Here is a 22,451-nt window from a genome sequence, read left to right on the forward strand (position 1 = left end):
TTTTTGCATACCAAAAATGATATGTACATATATACAAGCAGAACTTCTCTATGGAAAAAGATAATATCAGCAGAATGGAGGAATCTGAAACTCTTCTATTAAATAACAACAATCATTAGATTTCTTATGATGATTTTAAGTTTTCAAAGTGCTATACAATTCAATTCCTACAACAATTCTATAATTAAAATTTTATAGACATTATTCCCATTTTTCAGATGAGGAAACTGAAGCTCAGAGATGTCCCCTAAGGTCATACCTACTAAGTATCACAGGCTAAATTTGAATGCAATTGCAAAAGCAATTCCTGACAAATTCAGAGCACAGAATTTTAATTAAAATTTCACTAAACAAAAGACTCTTAAGAGAGGTGACCAAGTTTATAGCATAAAAAGATAAAATAAAAATGTTTATATTCCGCAAAGAAGATATGATATTAGTGGTTTTAAAAATTTTGCTTGTTCTGAGGGTTACTAAGGAAACATTTGTTGCTGTAGTCTATGCAATTGCATTATATAAAAAAGGAGTGAGAAATGAGAAGAAATTAAATTTTTGTTTCTTGTAATGATTTATCACAGGTAGTCAATTGAGACAGAAGCCTACAACTCAATTCATACATATGAGGTAAAGATTAGGATATTAAAGATGGTCCCCATGCCGAGAGAGGGGCAAGGTAACCACCAGGATAAGGATTTTAACTTAACTAAATAGCAAAGAATTCTCTGTCCCGTGGAAACACATAACTCTTTTTAAGTAAATTCTACTGACTTATTAATAGAAAGAAATAGCATCTAGCATTCTGGTCTTGGGGTAACCACTTTCTTAAGAGCCATTTTATAGAAAGGCATTATAGAATTAAGAAATGCTGAAAAAAAGGAAATGATAGTAAGAGAGTGTGTTTGAGCAAAGTTTGGTTACTGGTAGTGCAAACTTGGACAACTTCTTTAACCTCTCTGATCCTTCAGTTTCCCTTTACCCATAAAACAAATGAATGAGATTTGTGCAGGAGAATAATAAGAGGCTGAAAGGCAAGGTGATTCTGTTTTGTGAAGGACCTTGAGCATCATGCAGAAAGTTTGAACTGTATTTTGCAGGCAGTAGAGATCTGAAGATGCACAATGCAGATATACCATTCACATTCTAGTTGCATGTTCTATGCCATCCAGTATGATAATAATCATCATATTAACCTTTTTTTGCAACATAGCTTCTAGATAATATTGTTTATAGCACATATGTATGAGCACAGTGTCTCTGTAATATACTGTATATATTAGCCATCTGATGCCAAAAGAATTATTTCCAACTCTTTTTACTGTCTTAAGAATTGCTGGGTATGTCCACCATTATTCTTCTTCTATGTTATACCCACTGCTCTCAATGACATAGAGTTTTGTTTCTTTTAATATTTATATACTAGGACATTCCTGTTGTAAGTCATAAAATATCTTTCCAAATTAATTTTTACTAACTCCTGTCTCTTTCAAGTCCTAACTTTTTTGATGAATGATACATCACCAGCAAATACAAGAATAAAGTAGAACAGAAACAATTTAGTGATGAGATAAATAGGAGAAAAGTTGTACACTAAGTAGTAGTATATCAAGAGTTAGAAAACCTTGATTCTCCTTCCCATTCCTTTAACTTGCTACAAAACTTTAAGTGAGTCAACCCACTCTGAGTTTGCTTCCTCATCCATAAAATGGGGTTGCTAGACTAGAAAGAGTCCTATATTTGGGGTCAGAGAAAACTAATTCAACACAATTCTTTATCTTTAGACCTTTGAGAGTTGCAGCAGATAGAACAATTATAGTATTTCACCAGAGGAGAACTTATTTCCTGGATCTGACCAGATTCCTTCTACTCATCTTTAGAGGATCATATGTCAAAGAAATTTTTGACAAAGTACTTGGAGTGTATATATATAAACTGAATGTACAGTATTACTGAAAGGAAGATATTTATGGCCTAAAGATATATTTGATATAAATCTCTATAAGCCCACTAAGACAGTTGTTTACAAAATGGAGTGTATGAAACCCAGGGGAAGGGAAGAAGTACTGAAGTATAAGAAGAAACTGTTAGAACTTTTCTTTATATTTATTTTTTTAAAAAAAGAATTAAAGTTTTACTAATATTTAAAAGTGGACTGACTCTGATGCTCTCCCTTTATCCCCTGGATCAATTGTCATTATGTCACATATCTTTAAGGAAGAGGGGTAATTCAAAATATGGAGATAACAATGACATTTTCATTTTTGTTGTTATTAGATTTCAAAGTCCTGCAAGATATTGCAATTTTTGTGTGCTGGGTTGAGTGGATTTACAGATTATTTTATCTATATTAAACCTCACAATATGGAGATGTCATACAAAGAAACAGCAAATTGAAAATAATATTATATAAGCATAAATGAGCAAAAAAAAAAAGAGAAAGCATTTCCTCTACTCCTAGTATAAGTCTTATTATAGTCAAAATAATGATGATCTAATGTCATCTGACACCTCTCCCCTACTCCTGAGCTTGAAAATATCAAGTTCCTTTGAAGTAAAGATCTATATTCACTATCTTTAAAAATGAATTTCTTTCTAGTGTTGACTGTACTTTGATACGTTAGTTACAAATATGACATCATCATGATTAGTAAGACATTTAAAAATTGAGCTTTTATTATCAAAATGATCACTTGTGACCTTTAAAATTTTTATCTCTGCACAGTTAAAAGCTTAGCATGACAATTCTATAACCTGTTTAAAAATATTTCAAATGAAAAATTTCAGTGAGTTTTGAAATCACTGATTTAAAATTTTAAATTGTAACCTTCTGATTAACTTGCAAGGAAATGTGATTAACACCAGAGGAAAATGGAAATTTACTAGCCCAATTACAACAAGTCTTGTAAAACTGGCAAATGGAAATGAAAAGTGAGAATCATGATTCAGTGATGCTATGGTAAATGATAGAGCTAGAATCTGAACACAAACTAACTCACATGCTTCTTCTAGTATATCATGCTTTCTCTTAAAAGTATCTTGAACCTGAAGGTATTAACTTGATGGTGATCTAAGTTAGATCTTAGGCTTACATATCTATAAATCTGTTTTCTCCTTCTTACTTCTTGATGTTTTGTAATGATATTTCTTGTAATCATATGTACTCTTCATTCTCTGTAATATTTTACAAATGATTTTTATATTCTCAACTTTGGTTATCCCTGACTGCCATGACTCTCTACTTAGCAAGGAAAGCAAGTGTTTGATGGTTGAGTTGAGTTCTGGGTTCTTTGGCCTCTTTATTGTGGGCACTATCATGTATTACTTAGACTCTTTAGAGAGATGGTTTCAGCATCAATATCTTAATTTTTGTGAACTTTACATTTTTCAGAAGATAAGTTTGCTCGAACAAATCAGTGAAGAGGGGTTGTATTTAAATTGAATGATATTCCTCATATTTATCCCTTCTTTTAATTTGCTCTTTCCTCTTACTGTACATAGACAGGAAATTCTGAAATTGCACCCAAATCAGCAACCAATTATTTTTTAGCTTTTTGGATACAATTTCTTTATGTGTAATATTGTTTGACTACATATCATGTCCAGGACCTTCTGACTCTTGTCTTGAAAAAACATTCATGATGTAATGTCATGAGGAAGTTGAAAAATCTAAAAGCCTATTATCATCTTCATTTTTTGATCCCCTACTATATTTTCTAGCATTTTCATCATCCTCCCTCATAGTTATCATCAAAATGAAGTTTCACACTACATCAAAGTAAAACATAGCTTATTTTGGAAGATTTTGTGGGGTTATCTATAAAATTTCTTTATATCCTATAATGGACTCTGGAGTAAAAACTGCCATAATCTATATAGGTTCCTTCCTGCCTATAAGCTCAGTGTGACTACTGCAAGGTGAAGTACCCAAGTATCTCATAATGTCTTAATGTTTTTGCACATAAGAGGAAGCCAACAACTCTAATTTATTCACTCCTTTATGTCTTGAGGTTTAATTTATAGAGAAAATGCTAATATGGATATGATTTAGTTTCCACAGAAGTATATCTCCAAGTTTATCACTGGACAAATATACATTTAACCAACAATTAAGTTAAGTATTCATACACAAACTAATACCTGTGATTCTTAGGTCATTTCTCTCTTTTTATCCCATTTTGTTACTATTTATGGTAGTAGGATTGAACTGTACAAGACATTTTGTATTTTTATCAATTTTATCTATGTTCAAAGGATTAATCAACTAGCAACCTATCTTCCAAAATAATCCTGGTTCTTGGACAGCAGGCACAGTCTGTCACTAGGACAGCTTGGAAGGGAATCCCAAAGCTTATGGTCCACTGGCAGATCAGTCCAGATTGCTATTTACCACCACACAAAAAGAAGGAAGGTCTTTTGGGAATGTCGCTCCAAAATAAATACTGGAAAATCCTGACTGGGGAAAGGAATATCTTCTACCCACCTCTACTACCTACCTATTAAATCCTGCCAATTTTCAAGGTCTTTCTCAGATGCTATCCTTTCCATAAACCTTGTTTGTTTCCCCGACTAGCTATAATCTTTCCTTATATTAAAATAATTTATTTCTCTTGTACAGGACTTATTATATTTTATGACTTCTTTCACACTAATATCTATACTTATCCTATTTTCTACACTATAAGATCATTATAGACAAGGATAGACAAGGACTCTGGCAATGATTTTTACATGAGCTTCACTAAATTTAAGAACAAACATTTTATTTTATAATTCTCTAATAAATTTATCCCATAATATTGTATAACACAGTTATCTGTTTCAGTGTGTTATCTCCCTACTCAATTATGGCCTCCAAAGCCATTAAAAATGATTTCAAAAGATTATGAAAGAATGAATTTGAGTTTAAATTTGTATCTTTACCAGGATCCTGCACAGTATACTGCAAACAGTAGGAGTTTAATAAAGATTGTTGCTATTTCATCTCTTACTTTGTCTAATACCATACCTATCACTTAGTAAGCATTTATTTGTTGGATAAAGAATGAATGAATGATATCACTCATGATTCTTCTTTAAATATTATACTCCATGGGACTGTCCCTTTACTTTCAGCACTCATCTGGAATGAAGAAAACAAATGCTAAAGCAATAGTTTCACCTCCCATGTGACTTATTTTGCTGATCTATTAAGAATCTAGCTCTAGGGAGCTTTAAACTTTGTGACATTTCAGCACACTGAGTGAAAGTCTCATGAGACCAAATAGGGTTAAGTCTGGTTTGTGACCTCACAGCTTAGGTATACTAGGGACCTTAAAATCCCTGATCTGTTCATTTACTTAATGATTAAGATTCAGAGAATGAAGCTTGCTATTAATTTCAGCACAGATTCTTTCTACTATAATAACAGCAATGTTTCTGCTTTAATTTTTTTTTTTAAAAAGGAGGGATCAAGGATCAGCTTTGCCTTCTATGAAAATACTTATACTCCTCAAAAGTTTATAAGTGAGCAATACATATAGGATTTACAACAATAATGCCTATAATATTTGTGTTTGTATTAAATACCATCAAGCAGTTGAGTTTTCTCATCTATAAAATGGGGATAATAACAGCACTTAGCTCCCAGAGTTGTTATGAAAATATTAATATTTGCAAAGATTTATTTAATAACATATTTGAAGTCACTGGAATGATCCTTCACTTTTTAACTTTTAAAAAATGTAATTTTTCTTTTTGGTTGAACTCATGATCTGGTATGTTGTACAAAAGAGTGGTCATGGTACTAGATAAAACTCAGCAGCTAATCCTTTCTAGTCACTTCAATACTTTTCTGTGATGTTTCAAGGAGTGTGAGTATTAAAAGACTAGGAAATACATAACAGAGATAAGAAACAGTCTCTGTAAAATTCAGGGACAGACACTTAAAAGCATAATTGCCTTCGAGGAACAAGATCAAACAGTCTGATTTCTAGTCTGCTAATGCAAGTTAAGATGCTGGTATTTGAGGCTCTGGTTTTACTAATTAAGAAAAATAAAAATATGCTGTGGGAAGTGAGAGGAAGATGTGGAAACATTAGACTATTAAAATTACTGTTACCAAAAGGAATACAATTGACTGGACAAAATGATAGATGTTACTTTAATATTATGATATTTCGTACACAATGATTACAACAATGTAAATGAAAAGATCACTGAAAGAAAAGCAAAATTCTAAGTAAGTGAAAAATAAACAATGTTCTAGAGAGCTGATAATGAAAGTACATTCCCTTCTTTGACAGAGAAGGCTTGTATACAGAATTTTGTATATATTGTCAGACCTTGTTACTGAAGTTATTGTTTGCTTAACATTTTATTTATTTATGAAGGAGGGTTTAACTCTAGACGTAGTTTGGGGGTGGAGAAACTGTATCTGGAAATGACTGTAATGACATCCATAAAACTTACTTAAAAAAACTTTATAAACCGTCCTTCTTGGAAATAAGTCTATATCACAACAACAATGGCAAAATCTTTTTGCTAATTACCTTGATATTTTGGAAAGTGTATCCATTGGATTTGGAGGAAGAGGACTTAGTTTCAAAATTTATATCAGCCAATAATGGCATAATTTTTCTGGGCCTCAATTTCCTCATTTGTAAATTAAGAGGGCTAGACTATTAGATCTCTGAGGTTCCTTTCAGCACTACATAACAATTTACAAAACCAAACAAAACTCTAAGCATTTTTGAATTACCCAACTTGTAAAGTTCCTCAGAAAAGAGGTTAAATTCAGATAGCCAGAAGAAAACATTTTTTTTTTTTCTTTCTTAAGCAAGAAATTACATCCAGAAGAGGAACAGGTTGCCTCTTGTGATCTTTGTCCCTTTTTCAGTGGACGAAGTAACCTTCTGTTATAACTACTACTCTGCTGCTGTTAGGGTAGAGGTGTCATGTCCATACTCCTGTGAGAACTCACTCTACTTTTTATCTTACTATAGCTGACCTATTAGGAGGAACAAGGAGATGGAAGCAGGAGAACCAAAGCTAAATTAATCAAGGATCACAGCCATTTCCTCAACATTGAAATTGGAATACATCATGTTCCAATTTAAATTTTTTTTAAAGCTTGCCCATATAAGTTTCAGAAAACTGATTTTATTATAATTGTGCTTTAAAAAATAAAGATCCAAGCCTAATTTCCCTAATTAGTATTTCTCTTTCCTTGTTTTTGTTGTTGTGAATAACGATGCTCTTCACTCAAACATCATCACACTATATCCTCTTCTCATAGCCCTTCCAACACTATTTCCATCTTTAGTTGTCTTTGCCAATTTGATGGGTGTAAGGTGAATGATAACTCAGTGATGAATACTAACTATGATGTTCTTATTGTCTCTTGCTTTCTTCTTCTCTCTACAATTTATTTAACTTATTAATTTATTTTGAAGCATATGTATGTATGTATTGTTTGGCTTTTCAATGGTTAAACTGTCCATAACAGCAGCTTGAATTTCTGAGTCATTCCATTTCTCCACCTGGTAATTTTCCCTTACAATGTTTAGTCATTTTGATAAGGAATTTATATGCTCCCAAGTTAAACAGAATTTTTTCATTAGTGTGCAACTACGTGAGTGCATATTTACACTTAATAGGTATCAAGATGTTTGGAGGCTAATTTGGGGGGAAATATACCCCTAGGTACTGCCACTAGGCATTAGAGTATATTAGTAAAGAAGGAAAGAAATTTAAGAAGCAAATCTTTTAAAAAGTTAGCAAAAATGTTATTGCCTAATTTAAATTTTGCCTAAGAATATGTGATGTGAAATATGAGACATGAGGATGTGGGGAAGAATGTGGTAAGGAATAAGGAACTGTGCCTTCTTGTACTACAAATATTGGGAATAAGGAAGTTTCCTAAATTCAAAAGAGGGAACTTACATAGGCATCCCAGTCCTTAAAAATCCAGCCAACTTCTCACTTATAATCATTCTTATAAATATAAGTATTGAAAATGAAAATCCCTTTGTAATTTTATATTAATCAGATATGAAAAAGGTCAGGAGTGGCCAGACTAGGCTTTCCTGTGTGGTCTCCTCAAGTTTCTATAATTAAGATTCACAATGACGCTTCTAGGGTTGATAATCTTGGCTTATTTAATTGATAAATGTTTATACCTTGTAAAAACAATTTTCTTAAAAAAGTTTAATTTTAATGACGAACTTACTGTAAATAAAGCAAATATACAAACCAAAGTACAAAATCCTATCCAGCCTCCCTAGTCTTTAATGAGACAGAATTAAATTACACAAGGAATTAAGATGTTTTTCTTCTGTGTTCTTTTCCATGACTTTTCCTTCCTTTAAATATATATATATATATATATATATATATATATATATATATATACACATACACACACATATATAAATAATTGGAATCGAGGGGAATACACACTTCTGGATCTAAAGATTATATGTCTTTCTACATTTCCCAAAATGCTTTATAAAGTAGTTGGTGCTCCTTTAAACATAAGTCAATATCTTTTCTCTGAGATTACTCTTATTTTTTTCCTGTATATATATCTTGTTTATACATACTTGTTTTCATATTAGGAAGAGTTTTAAATGATGGAGGAGTTTGCACATCCCAAAAGTTATAAGGGAGCTACTGGAATTTACTGAATAGATGGACAATATGGTCAGAATTACATTTTGGGAAAAAAGTTGGCAAAAACTTTTTTTTGGAAAAAAATTGATAGTTATATTTGATTGATTATATTTGAGGTGTTAAAATTAGAACTTGCAAAACTCCTGAGCTTAAAGGAAATTAAAAGATAATTGAGAATGTTTAACAAAATAAAAGTACAGGACAATATAGATAATGCTGATTTGTGGTTTTCTCTGACCTGCAGAGATCCATTTCTATTTGAGTTTGACACTGCTAGTGTAGAGGATAAATATTAATGGGAGAAAAATAGTCTTTCTAGTTTTCTTACACATTATTCCTCCCCAGCAGAATGTAACCTCTTTGAGGACTGTTTTCATTTTTGCCTTTCTATCTCAAGTGTTTAGCAAAATGTTTGGATTATAGCAGATATTTAATAAATGAATGCTAGATGATCTATTCTTTCAGGTTCTAAAATACAGTATCCCACAGGTGCTGAATGATTAAGGTTGGGAGTTTAGAATTAACCTAAGACTTTGGTGATCCCATATGTGGCATAGAATAATTCCACTCCAAAAATCTCAGACAAATTTCTTAAAGTATTTGGCCCTTGTAATCTTACATTTCTCATTTTTAAAATTTACCTATTTAGGCTTGCTCTCTTTTCTTGAACTTAACAGTCAGTTTTCCTAACTAGTATTTCTCTTCCCTTGTCAATCAGAATATAGTGCACAATATTCTCTCCACTATATATTCACCATTTACTCTCATGACAAAGCTATTGTTTGCTATGGATTTTTCTGAGGTTTAGATTGAGTTCTCTCTATATTGGCTATCTTCTTTATTAATTCCTTTCATTCTTTTTTCTCTTATGTCTCAAAACCTCATTTAATTTCCTCACCTGATTTTTTCCTGCTTTTAGGCTCTTGATTTGGTCTTACAATTTTCTTAGCATTGCCGATTCTTTCCAATTTTCTTCCAATGGGTTATTTATCCACATGAGATCTCTCTTGAGATGTCTTATACAGTTTCTTTTTCTAGTTGCATTGCTTCAGATATTTTAACCTGATTTGGCTGTTTTAGAATTTATTTAAGTTTTATTGATATTCTTCTTTGATTTGCTCATTTAGAGTTTTCTTTTTTTTAAATTTCTTTGTCCTTTTAAAACAACTTTTATTTTGGTGGGATAAAAAATGTAGCTCCCTTCAATCTCGTCACCCTAAAATTTTAGATCAGTTCCAAATATTTCTTGTTAAATTAGATTCTTTGGAAGATGAGCTCTTTTCTTCATTTGTTTTTAATGCCTGATTTTTATGGTTGTCACTGCTGCTTTCAGTTGAGATAATTATTTTAATGAATGATTTTTTTTTATTACCTTGAACCTTTTAAAAATGAAGGGGTTAAACAAACTCCATACTCCAGGATAACAATAAGAGCATGTAAAATAACTGATCTAACACTACAATGATTTATTTTCTTTTATATTTATTGCTCCTTAGATTTATTTAACAGAATTCTAATAGCATATTGGATTTTAAAAATTTGAATATAACACACTGGGTCAATGCCTTTGTATAGATATATGCAATTGGACTGAAAAATCAAATTCTACATACCTTATGATCTTATAAACCTAATTTTTACTTGTATATTTTTGCATTTTAAATGAATTTTAAAATTTGGAAGTAGCACTGTCTAGCCTCATTTAATTCCTAATATGTGTTTCAACTTACCAGAGACAAACCAAAGGTATATTTCTCTCTCTTTCTACCAGCAATGAATTCACCCATATGCCACATTATACTTTTTCTACCCTCTCCTACCACTTCCAATGCATACATCTCTCTCTTTAATTCTACTGCTACCAAAATTATTGAGTGAAAAAACTAAAAATAAAGAAAATATACATATAATGTATACATATATACACCCCTCCTAAACACTATTGGGAAACTAATTAAGACAGAACCAAAACTAGCTTGGGCTGACCTAGGCTATTTCCTAGTGTGACAACATAGAGAACACACACTTCCTCATCAAAGGGATCCTCTGTATTAGAGTTTCCAGCCAATTCTATACTACCTCATATAATATACATCCCCTTACGTAGTCCAAGGCCATCACTTTCTGAGGATCCCATAGTTTTCACATATTCCCAACTCCAATCCCAAACATTGTCCCAGAATTACTACATCTAATTGAGATGGAATGTTCATTTCATGCATCCAGAACTGGGGATCTGTGCCACATCAGATCAAGGAACTACTGTCACACTCAAAAATTTAGAAAGATTTGTCTGCTGCAATCAAATCAGAGTATGGGTTCATCCTGGATTACATGAGTGTCAACTGTATGGACTTCTTCAAGTGATACAAAGTCCTGTAAAAATCGATCACAATTTTATAGAGCTTTAAGATTTATAAAACACTTTCTTCATAGAATTATATGTATAAAAGCTAAAAGGCTCTTCAGACACCAATCTTTTTTTTCAGATAAGGAAACTGAGATCTAAGGTAAATGACAGGTCCAAAGTCACACAAATAGCCAATATCAGAGGCAAGAGAACCCAAATCATATGACTTCACAGTCAGTGCTCTTTCCAATGGTGTGAGGTAATAAAAGAAATATTAATTCCATTTTACAAATTGGGAAACTAAGGCAAAGTGGGAGGGCAAGGATTCAAAATTCATCTTTCTGAGTCCCAATTCAGGTTTTTTCCTACTATAGCAGCTGATATATGATTGATGCTGTTCTAAGTCAGTAGAGCTGGCCAATACTATCAAGAATGAACCATTCAACAAGTTTATTTCCCTTCTAATTTTTTTAAAACATCTTTTACATTAGATTGGCTAATGCTTTATCAATTGTTATTCTTTTCAAAGAATCACCTTATAGATTTTTAATTGATAATTTCTATTTTTTGTTTCTGATTTATCTATTTCCCCTTTAATTTTTAATAATCAACAAATCTAAATGCTTACATTCTACAAGTGCTTATGGGCTTCATGATGCTATTGTGGAAAGTGTGTTATTCATTTTTACTATAAACATTTGTGTATATATTTAATATATATATTCTCTTCTCCCTATTTTCTCCCTTTCTCTACCCCATTCCTAGAGGGATGAGCCCTCTCTGCTCTATATCCAGGTGACTACTGTGCTGTGGGATTGCTGGAGTGATTTAATAAAATGTCAATAACTGCCAGAGACCACATTTGTTTTATTTCCAGAGATTTAATAGCTATGATACTTCCCTTATGCGAGGCTTTCACATATTTATTGTTCTTTTAGATAGTATACCATAGGATTTTTTTTTAACAAGACACTACTTGGTGTCTACTCTCCTCCTACTCTCATGAGGCATACTATTTCTGTTGTGTAGAGTCTAGCAAAGCTGGCTTTGAATGTCAATATGGCTTGGTCATGAAAGTTTTATATGGCTACCTTGGTTACCTTAGATACCAATCTTGGTTATCTTTGAAACTTATGATGATAATGATGAAAAAAAAAACACATAATTGGCAGCAGAGAAACTCGAAGTTGGTTCTTCATCTTGATTCCTTGACTGTTAGGTAACTGACCCAAGGTATTTGAAACTTCATCTGCTACAGGTTACACTTCCTCCTTTGATGTTGTTGAGGTTTTTCAAGACATTACCATCTAGGGAAATGTTTATGTTCATGTTTCTCCAGACTCTCAGGTTTTGTTAATGGTTCCCCTACTTGAATTTTAACAGAAAGCTCACACTATATATGAAAGCAACACATGTATATAGTAAACTAGTATGCTAATCAATGCCTAAACAAAACTTCCTCAAGCTTCCATGACAAAACTATCAGAACAATAAAGTGTTTAAAATATATTTAAATTTATTTTCATAATTTCCTAAGCACCTAAGTTATGCAAGGCACTATATATTGGGGATACAAAATGTTTAAATGATTCAGTAAAAAGTTTACATTATACTTGGGAAGGGAGATAAAACCCATACCCATACACATATTATAAAATATAGAGTATGACTGATGAAATGCACAAGTGTGGTCAAAGTTTGCTGCTAAAAAATGTGAGGAGTGGAAGAAAACTTTAATTTGGGATGAGGATCAGGGAAGATAATTGAGTTGGGTTTTGAAGGAAAGATATGAAATGGAAGATAGCCTGTATGAACATCCAGAAGCAAAAGATGGCATGGAAAGGACAGGGAACCACTAATAGTTCTGCTTGGCTAAAACAAAGTGAGTACATGAAGGAAATAAGGCTGGAAAATAAGGCTGACATTTAATATAGAGTGTCCTAAAAGCCTTAATGCAAATGTAAGCTTTCAAATCTTAAATCTGCACTGTTGCAGTAGATTAAACTGCAATAAATCTATTGGGATACCCTATATACTGCTTTCATGTTTTTTAAGTTACCTGCATCACTGGTTGCAATACTCTATCCTGATCTCTGGTTGCACTCATTCCTCTCCTAGTCAGGTCTTCTCTTGAGACCCATCCATGACTTCTGCCGATCTCCAGATCCTGGGCACTATTCTTTCATTACTGGACTGGATAGCAATGATAGTGTCCTGTGCTATGCCCATGTGGAAAATCACAGCCTTCCTTGACGATGTGGGAAGGCCTCCGGATGTCTTCTGTGGTCCAGAGAATTGGTCAGATGCAGTACAAAACGTATGATTCCTTGCTGGCCCTGCCTCATGAACTGCAAGCAGCTAAAGCCCTCACTGTTGTTGCTCTGCTTCTGTCCTGGTGGAGCTGCTGATCTACCTTGCTGGGACAAATGTACCAGGTGTATAGAAGACAAGGAACTAAAAGCTTAACTAGTTCTGATTCTGAGATTATTTTCCTCATCAGGGCAGTCCTAGTTCTGATCTTCTGTGCTGGACTGCCCACATGGTCATTAAGGACTTCTACAAGGGGCTGATGCTCAGAAAAGAGAGCTGGGGCACAACCTATATGTGGGCTCGTTAGCTGCAGTTTTTCTACTAGGTGGGGGGTCTATTCTGCTACACTAGCCTCTCTGGCAGCTCAAGAAGCACAAGCCATGATGTAGCTGTATACTTTGCTTCTGCCCCTGCCCCAGGGAGCTCCCAAGGTCCTTCAGATTACCCAACCAAGTATTATGTGTGAATCTGGAAAGATGGGGGGTGGGGAAGGTGGGGAACATAACAAAAAACTCCTTCACAGAAGGAAGGTCCTCCTCCTGCTTGCCCCTCAAGTTGAAGCTGCAGGTGATCCCTGTCAGTCTTGAGATTTTTGGCTTTTTTTCTAAAACCTCTTGGATGATTGAGCTAAAAAGACGATTCCATGTCCCTTCCTTGTCTTTATTGATGCTATTGATGACATTAAAGTCTTCCAGATATCCTTGGATAAGTTGCTGCAGAGAGGCCACCCAAGAGATCCAACTTCTTTTCCTGGATAATGGCACCACAAAGATCTATACTATTTTTCTGGAAATGGCTAGAATCTTCTTTGGTTGTTGGACTGAACTCTAAGCCTGTCAAGTGCAACATCTAGGAAACAGGACTCTCAAGATTCCACTTGCCTTTCTTGGTCTTCCATGGGAACTGTGATAGCTACTATGACACCCTGGACTCCAAGAAGGCTAGATGTGATCTCCCTGTTGGCTCTTGTATCCTACTTTTAACATACTCTTTCCTAATCCAGAATCCAGGAAATACTTTCCTTACCCTCCCACCACACTGCAGCCTTCCCTTCCTCTCCTTGTTTTGTAGAATTTCTATGATTGGAAATTTTTTAGAGAATACAGAGTATTTTGCTTTAAAAAAAATCCATGGTGGCCTCTGCTCAGGGAAAGCTAGATAAATGCAGAGGACTAAGACTCAAGTCATTGTTTTGGCTCTTCATTTGCCTAGGGCATAAAGAAAGCCAACTTAAAAAGAGTCAGAGCCTTTCATACTTCACAGATAACCCACTGTCCTAAGACTCAGCAAAATCTGATTTAAAAACGTCTTCCTGGCTAAAAACCTATATAAGTCCTCCTCAATTAGTATGCTTTTGCCACAGCAGATATGGATGAGGAGAAACCATATTACCCTTATTACAACACTAATACTAGGAATGCCTCAGATTGTATCCTTCGTCTTACATGTTATCTCAGTGTACAAGGACAAATAAGTTACTTAACCTTTCAAAACCCTAAGCAACACATATGTTTTAAATGAAATTCCTATGTCTTTGAAACACTAAGTCCAAACCAAAAATTATCAAATGTATCCTATATTCAGAGATCCACAAATTTTTCTAAAAAAAGAACACTATATTAAGTTAAATGAGAAAATTTTTCTATTTAACTCTTTGCGGGAATAATATCACCTAGGATTCAAAATAATCAAAGTATAAATAATGCTTAAGGAAAGAGAATTAAACATTATCAGGTTGATGCAGTACTATTCTGTTTAAGAGTTAATATCTTTTAAAACTTCAATTAACTAGAATCACTTGGAAATGTACATATTCTGGGAAACTCAATTTCCTAGCTAGTCAAGGTTCAGATTTAGACCTTGTTGTTATCAACCATACTAAAATGTATTAGTATGCTTTTCTAAGTAATTATATAAAATGATATATTATATATATATGCATATAGAATGCAAATGCTATAAAATTTAGTATTTTTGATGATTCATGATCTTCTAGCAAATTAGGACCATAATTGTGAAGCTCACTGTACAGCCTTGTATACTTAAGACATTCAGCTGAATCTATATTAAACTTGGGACATATTCTGATGATAGTTTTTATTCACAGAAATCCATGACACAAATTGGTTTTATTTCAATTTGCCTCTTTGGAATACATATTAGATAGGTCAGTTGTGAATAGAGGTAATACAGAGGATAATAATCATTTGAGTTTGATTTAATGAAGTATTTTCAGCACCTAGCTGGCATATGAGCTGCTTAATGAATATTTATAGACTATTGTAGGTAGCTAAGAACTATGATAACCACACACGAACTGTGGATAATTATGCTGAAAAGAGTAAAATCATTTCTAAGAAACAGTACTTTGTATAATAATTCTACTCTAGGCAATTGCAAAGGATTTAGCTGTTAAGTTACAGATTTATAAAAGTAGAATGAATGCTCAAGCCAGATGATTGATTATAGATCTTTCTCATGTTTATGCAATTTTGTATTTAAAAAAATGAATTTTAAAAAATTAATTTGGATTGTGTTTAAATATTTCCTAATGCTTTTTTTAAGGCTGGGCATTCCTCCCCAAATCACTGATAGGTCAATCAAACATCAAATTAAGTTTATTGTCTCTCCTGACCTCCAGCCCCAAATGATCAATTGTCTATTGGTCATTTCCAAAAAGATCTCATTGTTATTTCAAATCTGACATGTTTAGAACAAAACTTAATATATTTCCCTTAACCCCACCTATATTCCTAAGTTGTCTACCTCTGAAGAACAGTCACACATCCTTCAACTACTTATTTGCAAAGATCCAAAGTTATGTTCCCCCATTCTCTCATTTTCAATATCCAATCAGTTGCTAAATTCTAGGGCTACCCCATTTAAAACATCTCTCATATGTCTCTACTCACATTACTACCACCTTGATTATGGCTTTTATCACCTCCAAATTAGATTATTGCAGTGGTCTCTTAGTAGGTTTCCCTTCTGCTCTAGAGCTAGATTGGTCTACTTGTTTCCTACAAAAGACATTTCATCATTCAAACTTTGCACAGACAGGATTACCTCTCTTCCAAGAATTCACTTCTTCTACTTCTGCTTTTTTTTTTTTTTTTTTTAAAGAAATCACAAGCTTTTTTCAGGGATGGGCTCAATTACCATTCCATATATGCAACTTTAATTCCCCTGATGCTTCCAGTTATGAAAACCTCATTTTGTATTACTTTGCATTTACTTTATATATTTATATCTACTCAACAGCATACATGTCTCATTTTCCTCGGAGAATGCTCTTTTCGAGGACAAGGACTATTTAGTTTTTGCCTTTGTATCCCTAACACCACACACTGTGCCAGGCACATAAGAGCTTGATGAATGAATGAACTTCCAAGCCAACATTCTCACTTAGATTGTAAAACATACTGAGACACATATTGTTATTTTCTAAATATTAAATGTATGCTATTTAGTAGTATCAACACTTAACTACATGAGCCAAGAGCTGTAACATTATTAAACATTTCCTTTTCCCTTTTAAGATATCTTGTTGACTTCTAATAGTCTTCCAGTGGCCACAATGGAAATGAAAGATTACTCAAATCATTCTTTAATGCTATCATTTTGCTGAATTCATAATAAAATGTGATTCTTTGGTGAATCATTCCTTGAATTTCAACTAAACATATTCCATTAGTATATTTTTGATAAATTATTATGGCAGACATCTCTGGTATGTCTCTATACTTTTCCAAAACTTCACTTACACTGTCAGGTCAGGACTACAAGGGGTAACTGTACCATACCTTCAGGGTCTTAGGAGTAGCCATGAAAGGTTGGAGAATATCTTTCTGATGCTACAGTGCATCAGACACAGACCCCAACAAGGTGCTCCTCCTTGATTATCATTAATTAATGGCCACTAGCTACCCAGAACTAATTAGCTTCTGATTAGGGTTTTTATTAAGGCAATATATAGAAAGAATCATTGTTCATAACTAATGTGGAAATACATTTAACATTTATAACCTTTATCAAATTGCTTGCTGTCTTGAGGAGGAAAGAAAGAAAAGAAGAAGGGAGGAAATTTTGGAACTCAAAATCTTATAAAAATGAATGTTGAAAACTATCTGTACATGGAATTGGAAAAATAAAACACTAGTAAGTGCAAAAATAATAAAAAAGAAAAAATAGTTGTTAGAAAAAACCCTGTCCCAAATTCTATGACTCAAGATCTCAATATAGAGTCCAGGAGAAAGCAGCTTCAAGATTGGAAAAAGCAGGTTCAAGGTTAGAGAAAAATATGTGGCAGAGATAAGACACAGTTCCAATTTGTGGGGTGCTCATAAGGTTCTCCTTGGTCAAGAAACAGTTTTCTTGATGGACTTGAAGTTCCTTTTTTTTTTTTTTCAGTGAGTCTAGTTTGTTACCAGATCTTGATGCATATACTATATCAAAAGTACTAGGAGTACAATGCTAACAGAAAGCTCCAAACCTCTAACCTTCTAAAGTTCAACTTCCAGCAAGGTAGGATGAAGATAGGTCATGGTGATTTTCTTACTTCACTCCTCACCAAAAATTCCTTTTCAATGGTTTAGCTATAATGGGCCCCCTACGTAAATGACAATAAATAAATGGACAAATCATTAAAAAATAAGCACAAATAACTAAATAAAAATTAATTCAGAATTAATAAATTCATAGAAATGTGCAAAGCACTATGTGCTAAGTATTGGGGATACAAATGGAAAAGTATCAAAGTCCCACATTTCACATTTCAGCTGCAAATCAAATAGAAAGATCCCAAGGTCCTTATGGTCCAGGACCAAAGTAGGTGGTCCCAGTGATAAAATCATATAAATTTCTAATGCTGCTATTCCAAAGACTCTTGATATCAGGATTCTGGGCTGTTTCCATCAAAGTATGAGTCTTTATTATAACAGATGCTTAAATTTCTAGTTCCAAACTAAATTTGTCAGTTTGATATATACCTTATCACATGTGACTAAGTCTATTCTACCAATCTCAATAGACTTCTTATTGTACCAAAGTGAAAGGTCTTGATTGGTTAATTAGTTTCATAATGATATTTTCACCATAAAAATATTAGGGTTAAATGCAGAAGGGAAATTGTTTCTCTCAATAAATTATACCCCACCAATTCATTAACAAGGACACCAAGGTTTTAGGTTTAAATTTATATCTTATGTACTTCTACAAGGATGTTCTCTGCTTCTCTTAAACTGCCTTCATGATTGGGAAGCTTAACTATTTTAATCTAAAGGGAGTGGTCAGTTTTCAGCAGCATATAGTATTGACTCTTATGATTCAAAAAGGAAAGGTGTTCATAGTAGGTAAAGGGATAATAGAGCATTAACAATTTGTTAATATTTTAACACCTCATTATCTCTGCTGTGTGCAGCCTATCTTTTATGCCCACACTGGAGGTCAAGGTGGGAGGGGGAGTAAAGGTGGCAGAAGAAATCAGTGGGTTAAGCAATTATCCAGTACACGATTCCTTGAACAAATCTTGGAACCTTTGTTCTTTGAGTTCATGACTACTTGACAGGTAACTGTTTCTCAGAGTTCAATCAAATGTACAAGAACGAAGGCTTATAACTGGATGATGAGAACAGGTCCAAAGTTAGCCTTGGCTGAATCAGATTCAAAGATTCCAAAGCACAAATCTGAAAATGGTGTTAAGAGATAATGCCTTGTTTTCCCACAATCACTACCTTAGAGCCCCTGAGAAGTAAGGAAATACCAAGAAGCAAAAGTCAGGGATAAGGCAAGATTCTCAATTTTGGCTTTAAAAAAAATCAAAATAAACATTTATTTTAATGCTTGGGAAATAGTCTTAAAATATAATCCTGATTCTAAAAAAAAGGCAGTCATCCAAATGTTTTCCTTGAATAAGCAAATTTATTTGTGTTTGTAATCTTGTTTAGTTTTGGTACAGGAGGAGATAGTTTTTCTGAAGCAGGCTTAATTAGCATTTGAAGAACTGGTATCTTTCTTAATGGAGCACTTTTTCTGTTGTAGCAGACTGTCTTTAAATAATTTTTTTCTTCTCAAATAGGATCAAGATTTTTCCTGTTCAAAAAGCCAAAACTGAGAAGCTATCTTTATTCTCCCCCCCCGCCCCCCCCACAGTCCAACACATAAATCACAATGGATGCCGACTCAGAGATTTGTAGACCTGTTCTCTTAAGGTGTTTTGTGGACTATAAAGAAAACCTCTCAATAAATTTCATCTGGATGCACAAATTCTGTATTCAGGCTCTCTCTCCTTTGAAGGAAAATGATTTAATGCAGAATTACTATTTCAATAGGTGTTTGCCAAATATAATAATTAATGAGTAGGAGAACTTGATCAATTCTTCTCATTTTGACAAAAATCCTTAGGCCCTAGAAAAACAGCTTTGAGTCAAACTGATGTCAAGAGTGAGGTCAATTCAACTTCTCTTAGTTTCTTTCTGTTGCTTCCTATAAGCATCTTCCTTTGGTTAAAGCATAGCAATGGAGATTTACTTTTAATTATATTCTCTGTCCCCCAATCATTTCTAAATACATACAAATCCAACATGTCTAGCTTGTCAAAAAGGCCACACCGTTCTCTTTTCAAATTTACTGAGGAAGGAAAATATCTGTACTAGCAATAAGAGGGAATAAATAATTAACCCAACAGGCTCTAAATACTGAATTTAACAATTTACTTTAAAAATGAAGATCAATCTATTCGGAAACAGTGTGTAACTATACATACACACACACAATAGTGCAAGTTATTAGGAGCAATTAATGTTCCTAATAAAAACAGAAGAAAATTTGTTACCATTAGTGTCTAGGTATTCACTTATTTACTATTCAATTCCTCAAAATTTGAATGGGTATGTATTACATCTATTATTTCTTTTGTGAGAATTAAATAACAAAAACATAGTTATAGTAAAAAGCATGAGTATAAGACCTAAAGGTAAATGGCATGAGAATTATAAACTGATTTTTAAAGATAAGGCAAACTGAAATATAAACATTAAAACACTATATTTATCATAGGATAGTATTAGTACTACTTATAGAAATTAGAAAGAATTTTATCTAATGCCCTTAACTCTGAGGTAGAGATGTAAATTAGGCTTTATTTTTATAGCATTATAAATTTATTCATTATCCCAAAATCTTGGGTATCTTGCAGGTACATTGTTGATTTACTTTCTTTTTAATAAAATTCAGCTGTCAGAATTCATAACTATTAGATTTAAGTCACCAGTAACAAAATTTTCATTGCTTAACACTTCTTGGCCTAATATAAAAAGACAAACAAACCACTATGTAAACATCACAAACTTTCACCTGAATTCTTATTTGCAAGGTTTAAACAAAAAGAATAGCAAGTATTTACTTACATTCACATTCTACAATGGGGAAGGGTCTCTCCCTCTACTCAATCATAATTTACCCTAAAACTTTATTATCAGGGACACCATAAAGTCAGCTTCTCTATGCTGTTATGTACTAAAAACAAACTAAAAAGGTGCTGATGATTTAAAACTGACTTTCAAGCTTCAATACAATGATGTCTTTGTCACTTGGTTGCTCTCTGGGGCCCTGGTTTAAGATTAAGATACAACTGTGGTAACAACTACAACTTTGTTCTTTGAGATCAAATATAGTATTTAGGAATCTTTTTTTCAGGAATAACGCTATCTTGAAAATAAAGACAAAATGTTTTAAAATGCAATAAGGTTCCTCTTAGTCTTCTCAAGGTAAGGGTCTTTAACACAGAAGACTTTGAAGTCAAGGAGATTTAAATGAAGAGTCTACATTTGATAATGATGGTAATTGACCTCTACATAGGTCTCTCAGATGTTAGATGAACAAAACTCAGATGAATTTGTATGTAAACTAGCCACTTAATTCCTAACCTGAGTATCTCAAAGCAGACATCTTTTGATGATGTGCATCTAGGAATCTCTGAAGTTTGGATTCCATAAGGTGCAAATTTTCTCTAAATAAAATTACTTTAATAAAAGTATATATTTTAGCTGTTTCTTAAATCATTCCTTCCCAAGATCTGCTGAGTTATAGTTCCTAATGGAAAGGGAAATAAAAAGTTCTAAGATTTTATTATATTTAAGTGGATGAGAATAAGAATACAGCCCTGTTCCCTCCCTACAAAAAACTCCAACCATACATACAGCATAGTTCATTAGAAGAAAATTAAGTCATCAACTTGAAAATAATTTATATATAACTCCGAGTAGAAATTAACCAAACTCTGTTTGATTTTCCAAAGATGTCTTTAAACCTATAAAATTGCCCAAGATATGCCCCAATGAAAACTAATTACAGAGGAATTTTTCCAAAATCCCAATATACTGTTCTTCAAAAAGAATTCCCAAACTAATTTTTTTTAACAAAGCTTAAATGTATTTGTAGAACTCATGAATGACAAATGAGTTAGACATTTTACTTGTTTTATACACTAATATAACAATGAAATCCAAATATTTCTAAGTCAATTTTACATAAAAGTGAAAAGAAGGGAAGAGAAGAAAAGAAAATAGGACCAAATTTAGGGGGAACTTTAGTCAGGTCTGGAAGATGACACAACAAAAGCATTTTCACAGAATTTTAGAATTTTAGATTTAGAAAAGACACTAGACATCTAATCTAACCTATATGTTTTTGCTTGTAGAGAGGGAAGGAATCAATAGATACAATTTCATTTTTGTTAGATGCCTAGCCCCAATCAAGAAGATTAGTATTCGACTTATATTTTGGGAGGTGAACAATAGAGACAAAAATAACTATAATACAAAATAATGCTATTACATTCATTGTATTTATATCAACAGTGCCTAGCACATAGTAGGCACTTCTTGTAGACTGATAATGCATGCAAAAAGAAAGATACAAGCAAGGTGCTATGTAAGTTCTAAGGGAGAAAGGGGCTTTATGAACTTGGGGAAAGGGAAGGGCAAAGATGGCCTCTAGACATATATTTTTGATTCTAGTGGGAACTCCATGAATACTGGATACTAGACTTTTGGTAGGCATTTGACAAAATATTACATAATATTTTGTGAACATTTAATGGAAGTAGAATCATAGAATCCTAGATTTTTTGGGGGAGGGAAGCATT

The 22,451-nt window shown here is 33.1% G+C and overlaps 1 protein-coding gene and 1 pseudogene across 3 annotated transcripts in view; one reads left to right on the top strand and one right to left on the bottom strand.

Moving 5' to 3' along the window:
• DAPK1 (death associated protein kinase 1) overlaps positions 1-22,451 on the bottom strand; it is a 228,293-nt gene that overhangs the window by 165,722 nt on the left and 40,120 nt on the right. The window lies entirely within an intron of this gene.
• Positions 13,140-13,772, top strand: LOC116419199 (annotated as a pseudogene).

Source organism: Sarcophilus harrisii, chromosome 1 (assembly GCF_902635505.1).
Source record: "Sarcophilus harrisii chromosome 1, mSarHar1.11, whole genome shotgun sequence".
NCBI classification, from domain to species: Eukaryota; Metazoa; Chordata; class Mammalia; order Dasyuromorphia; family Dasyuridae; genus Sarcophilus; species Sarcophilus harrisii.